We start from the raw sequence: 6000 nt of genomic DNA, 5'->3' as shown, positions 1-6000 counted from the left end.
TTAGCCAGCCTGCCGCCGTATCACACCGACCCAGCTCGCCCGACGTGTCTCCCTGCCGCCCTCTAACCGAGCCAGCCTGCCAGCCAACCACGTCTGCCATGTGCCCAGGCGTCCGTACTCCCTGCTCGCCGTCGCTGAGGCCAGAGCACGCCGCCGATGTCCTGATGCCACCCGCCGCCGACCACGTGCGCAAGACACCGTGAGCGCTGTCCTGTCGATCACGCTGCCGTCTTCCTGACCCACCATGCCGACTTGATCGCGACCCAGCCCGACTACCCCTACGACGGAACCCGTCGCTGCCCATCCGTGATAACCAGCGTGACCTTCTACCGGGAAAACTAGCCGAACTGTGAAAAAGTACTTTTCCGCGTATCCTGCCCGACCACTGAACTTTGTGCAACATCTCGAACTTTTGTGGTTTGCTTGTAGCTAGGTACCATTATTGCACGATGTCTTGTATTCTTGTATGTTCGTGAGCCTACGGGTGACGGACCCGCCAGGTGGACTATTCGTAAGCCTACGGGAAACGAATCCACCTGGTGGACGCTACATTGTATTTTTTTGTATTGAGACTGCATGATGCCTTCCCTAGATAGAACTGATTTGCCTACGGGACGGTCTATGCTAGATGTGACATGATTGTGAGTCGATATTTGCCGACCACCCTGAAGCTGGGTAATGTCGGTGCTGCGTTGACCATGCTGCGGTAACGTAGAACTTGCTCGTACTTGACTGCTATGTCAGTAGCGAAGCCTGTTTTTGCTTGTTTATGTTTGTTGTTTTATGTTCGTGCTTTGAAGTAAGTACCCAGACGCCTCTGTCTCTATCATCGCAGCAGCAGTCCGTCTGTTAGGCTTTGTTACTTTTGTAATCATCCGGAAGAAGTCAATTGCTTGTCACACCCGTGCCCGTTTATGGCCTTGCAATGTTTATCTTACCATCTCTGTTTATATTATTGTATTCTGACCTCTCCGTTTTAAACTGTCATACTTAGATCGTGCCTTCTGCCGATTACGAGTAATTTCAAAGAAGTGGGGACCACTTCTAAGTGTACGGGGGAGTATTGTAGTAGAGACATTTACTGTGCAAGATGTTACTGTAATTACAACAGGAAGACGAGCAGTCTATCCCTGGTGGTCAAGAGACACCAGACATCTGTTACTGATTACTTGGTAATAAAGGGGATGGACATCTGTCCATCTACATCAGTTCTCACCAGGCAAGCACCGAGTGAAGACCTCATTCCTTGCTCTCCTAGCTAGTACCTTTATCTACTCAACATTCCTATTGAGTTTCACAGTCCTTGTGAGCTCCAGTGGCTTAAATCCAAGCTCCATTCTTACTAGTCCATCTTATGTAATCAATACAGACACTCGACTGTTTCGGGACACAAAAGAGTGATATAGAAGTTAAGGACAGAGATCATCGACATCACTGAAAGGCAAGCACCGAATTTGTCTTCATGTTGTAAATTAGTGCGCCAGTCCAAAGGGTTAGGGTGGAATTGGTGGGCGTGCGTGCCGTCTGGTTTGTAACATCCACTTAAACAGGAACAGATGCGAACTTTGGATGTTGGCGGAGTGAAGAGCGCTTATGTATGTGGCCATGACAACATGATTGGCGGTCGTGTTGACATTCAAGAGGACATTGACAGGAGAATTGGACGTCCGATGTGACCATTGCGAGATGATTGACAAGATCTTTCGATGTGGCCATGACAACATGATTGGTGGTCGTGTTGACCATAAGGACATGATTGACAGGATCATCGGACGTCCGATGTGACAATGACGACATGATTGGCAGGATCATGGGACGTCCGAAGACGACATGATTGACAGGATCGCCAGACGTCCGATGTGACCATTACGACATGGTTGACAAGATCTTTCGATGGATGTCCGGATCTGACCATGACAACATGATTGTCAGATTGACAGGATCATGGGACGTCCGATGTGACAATGACGACATGACTGGCAGGATCATGGGACGTCCGAAGACGACATGATTGACAGGATCGTCGGACGTTCAATGGAGGTAGTCCATGATTGACACTTTGGGCAGATGGTCATTATCACTGAACATAGTGAAGGACGAAGATATATCAATGATATCAAGACACGATCCAGATTGCCAAATTCTACTACCAGAGAACTTAGTCGTTTGTGTGGACCAGTAATCTATATCAGGTTGATGTTAGTTTTGAGTCCGGCGTTGAAAGGTCATCATGTCACACATTTTTGACACCTGTAATGTATTTGATGGACAGCTGAGACTGAAGACTCACAGATCTCATACTTTTGATTGACAGGTAGTTCAGACAACTCCAACCTTTCATGACCTGCCAAGACCGCTTGTACATTGCCCAGTGCGGTGTCACAAGTGTCAGGGTGGTTGACAGGGCTATATATCAAGGTTAACACACCTTATGAAACTTCTACGGTTCAATGAACTCGCCAATGTCCCGACGTAACCCTTTATCTAGAGTGGACAGCACGTATGCCATGTTCTTCCCAATACTACGGCTAGGTAAAGATGCAGTTGGACACGTGCTTCCTGTTGCTTATTACAATGACAGACGAATATCTTTTCTCAGGTTTTCAGTTAGTTGCCGAAACTGGCCTCCCTCAGTGTCTTCATCACTAAAGAATGACTCTAAAGGTGAATGACCGACCCTTTTGTTAGAATAGTGTGCCCTCAAGCCATTTGGCTAAAGATAACGTATTGCTGCATCGGAAGGACTTAAGAATTGGATCCATGATGTTGTGACTTCTTTTCCTCACCGGGTTGCGTTCCTTCAAAACCATAGTCTAAAGGTTGCTCTTAGTAATAAAAAACACGAAAATACGACTCGAATCATTTCGAGGGACTCCAATGTCGGGATGTTGACCTCTTTACTACTCGTTGCGCTGGAAAAACATACAAAGAAAATAAACTGAGCGAGATTCATTGAGATAATCAATTCCACAAGCTTCTCTGACAAACACTGTTCATCCTTATCTATATTGGCGTCTTTGAAGACAAGGCTCGATGGACATACACGTTCGTAATATGAAGACGTACACGGATAGCGTTTTCGGCTCTTTGTAGTCTTAAATGTCCATCCAAACTGTTTAATGTATTGCCTTTGGGTAGCCACACTGTAATATCAAGTACAGTAAGCGTTTGGCAATGACCTGATTGTTAATGCACCACGGTGATATAAAGGAGTCTATCTTTAGAGCTGACAATTACGTTGGCAATGTTTGCACTGATTTTCAGGTGATTGAAAACACAAACATTACCGAATCCCTGTGTCATTAATCGGAATTCCCAGATATGCCAAAGAGTGCCACTACTTTAACAACTGACATAGCCGTCTGACAATGTAAACTGCCTACGTGATCTGATGTGTCACTGTAGCAATCCGACGGCACCCTGTGCTGGTGCGTGCGAACTGGTATCAAATGAGTTCAAGAGCACTCCGGCCCCATAAGCAGCGGGAAGTGACCCGCTTCTGACGCACAGGAGCGCAGAACAAAGCTGATGAGCGCATCGCCAGGCAGCTGTGAATGAAAAGGGTTAGGAGGTCAACACGTCGTACACATATTGCCGTGGATGTCTTGCTGAGATGTTTGAGAACGGTGTCCTCTGCAACGTCGTCAACTTGACTGTCGGAATGGGGAGTTCATTCAAGTCAATACACTCATCCAACCCGTGCCCTATCACCCATAGGGGAAATGTTCATGGCAATGATTGTAAAAATGAACACAACTCATGTGTGTATGTAATTGTACTGTTCTTCTGCCAGTTGATTTCACAATGAATTAAATGAACGTTATTTACATCGTCATATTTCAAATATGCATGTCGAGAAGGTTGATGGACGTGCAACATAATTATCAGGTACCGAACGTTTGCTGTGTTATTGTTTTTCTTAAAAGAATACTGCTTGTAGCTTACCCTGCTGTGAGAACTTTGGCAGTTTTACCCTCACCTGGACCTGTGCGTCCCGCTAGTTGGCCGTGACAGGTTTATCAGATCTTCAGGGCTGCTGGAGGAGTGCTGTTCTTCATCCTGCGGGAAAACTAATTCTGTCCCCGCCGAGGCGTCCCTAATTGTCTCCCGGCAGGATTCCGGGGGCAGCTCTTGTCGAGAACCTGCGGGGAGGATGTGCCGGACAACCTTAACCGCTGGATCTCCTGTGGCCTTAGGAGGAGCTGATTGGGCACCGTTTGTATAGCAAAGGTTAACACTGGTGGGATCACCGAGGATTCGACCACATCCATGTCGTCATGTTTCAACAATAGCATTGTCGTCATCACTTTGTGTCATCACATATGCGAGTGAGAAATCGTGAAAGTAGTACCAATGAGGGCAGTACCATAAGTCGCATATTAGTCGAATGGCGGTGTATTGTATGGGGAGCCAGAATTAACAGGCGATAATAATAACCGTTTAGTTGGCATGCATGCATGGATGGTTTATTCTATGAAATCGTACATCGGTGAATAAGCTATAATCTGCAAACAACGACGTCTACAATCTTAACATAAGTAAAGTGAATCTTTAATTAGTTTTTTTTTGTTGGTTTGGTTCATTGCCTCAGAATGGGAGTGCTGCTAACTTTGCAAGACAGCTATAAGTTAGTTCCTAGATCGATTGGTACTTTCTAGATGAAAAATCTATGTCATAAGTCAAGCCTAACGTCGCTAAGCTTCTGGAGTTCATTTGAGAAGACAGCGATTGCCAAATTCTTCTCACTGGAGCTTGAAAGTGTACTAATCAGTGTGGGCACGCCACATCCTTCCTATGTACAGGTTAACTGACAGACACTATCGAACCGTACTTCCCAACATCAGACGAGGAAGTCTGCGAAAACTAGCCCAGGGCATCTTTTATTCCCTCGTCTCGCACTCTGTTGGTGCTGTGTATACTCAAACTGGAACTGAGAAATCTACCAGATTAGTTACTTCATTTCAAGGTCCATTACGTTCCCAGTCTGTCTTTTGGAGAAGATAGAGGCATCATGTTGGAAAATTGTTCTTCTTTTGAACTATGAAAATGACGACGGTTTGCTTACGTTGTTCTTTTGGATATCTTAAAACAGTCAGGCCAAAATAAAGCCTATACATGACACTTTTGGACTTTGAACGATAGCCTTTTCATAATCATATCCAATAACGTATTTCAATTTGCCATGTAGAATTCTAACCATTACCTGGTATTGATAATTGGTGGATAGATTTCTTTAATGTCTAGATGTCTAAGTAGCCTCCTGACCTAAGGCCACCTCTTGAAGTCCCAAATCCCACAAAGCATTCTTCCAGTGTCAAATACATTACATAAGCCATTTATAGCGATCTGACTTCTCTGTGGCAAAACCAAATTATCTAGTTATCTAGATCTGTCTGTGTTGACGGAACGGCATGGCGAGTATTGTCCTGACGAATCAATGTTTTATGTCTACTTTCATGACTGATGCTCCTTTGAGAGCATTCATTAGAATAACAACTTTTGACAATGTCAATGTCAACATCTATCTGTATCTATATAGCCACTATTAGCCAGTATAACCGCCGGTCGCAACACACCAGCTTCGCAGGCACGCGACACGACAGCAGTTGGTTATATTACACTGAACTACCTGTCACACCAAACCTTTGTACATTTAACGGCAAGCGTTCTTTGGTGGAAACGAGTTCCACTCTACGATAGTTCTACGGAAAAACGAGTTTTTAAACACCTACATTCTGGGTTGGTAACTATGGTACTCGAAGGCATGACTATTCAATTGATATTTGTTCACCTTTAAGCATGTTCGGGCTTTAATTTGGCATTTTTCTTGTTTGTTTGCTCTATTTGTTTTAAAGAAAAGTGCACAACTGAAGTACTGCTCAACAAAGCGCGGTGCCTGCGTTTGCTCCTGCCACAGTTGTTGTGACGTGACATTGGCCCCGGGGTGGGACCTCGTTAGCGTACATGCCATGTCCAACAGGTGCTGCAACGAGGCGAGCA

Source organism: Branchiostoma lanceolatum, chromosome 15 (assembly GCF_035083965.1).
Source record: "Branchiostoma lanceolatum isolate klBraLanc5 chromosome 15, klBraLanc5.hap2, whole genome shotgun sequence".
Lineage (NCBI taxonomy): Eukaryota > Metazoa > Chordata > Leptocardii > Amphioxiformes > Branchiostomatidae > Branchiostoma > Branchiostoma lanceolatum.
The sequence above is the reverse complement of the archived record's forward strand: the minus strand, read 5'-3'. Positions refer to the sequence as shown.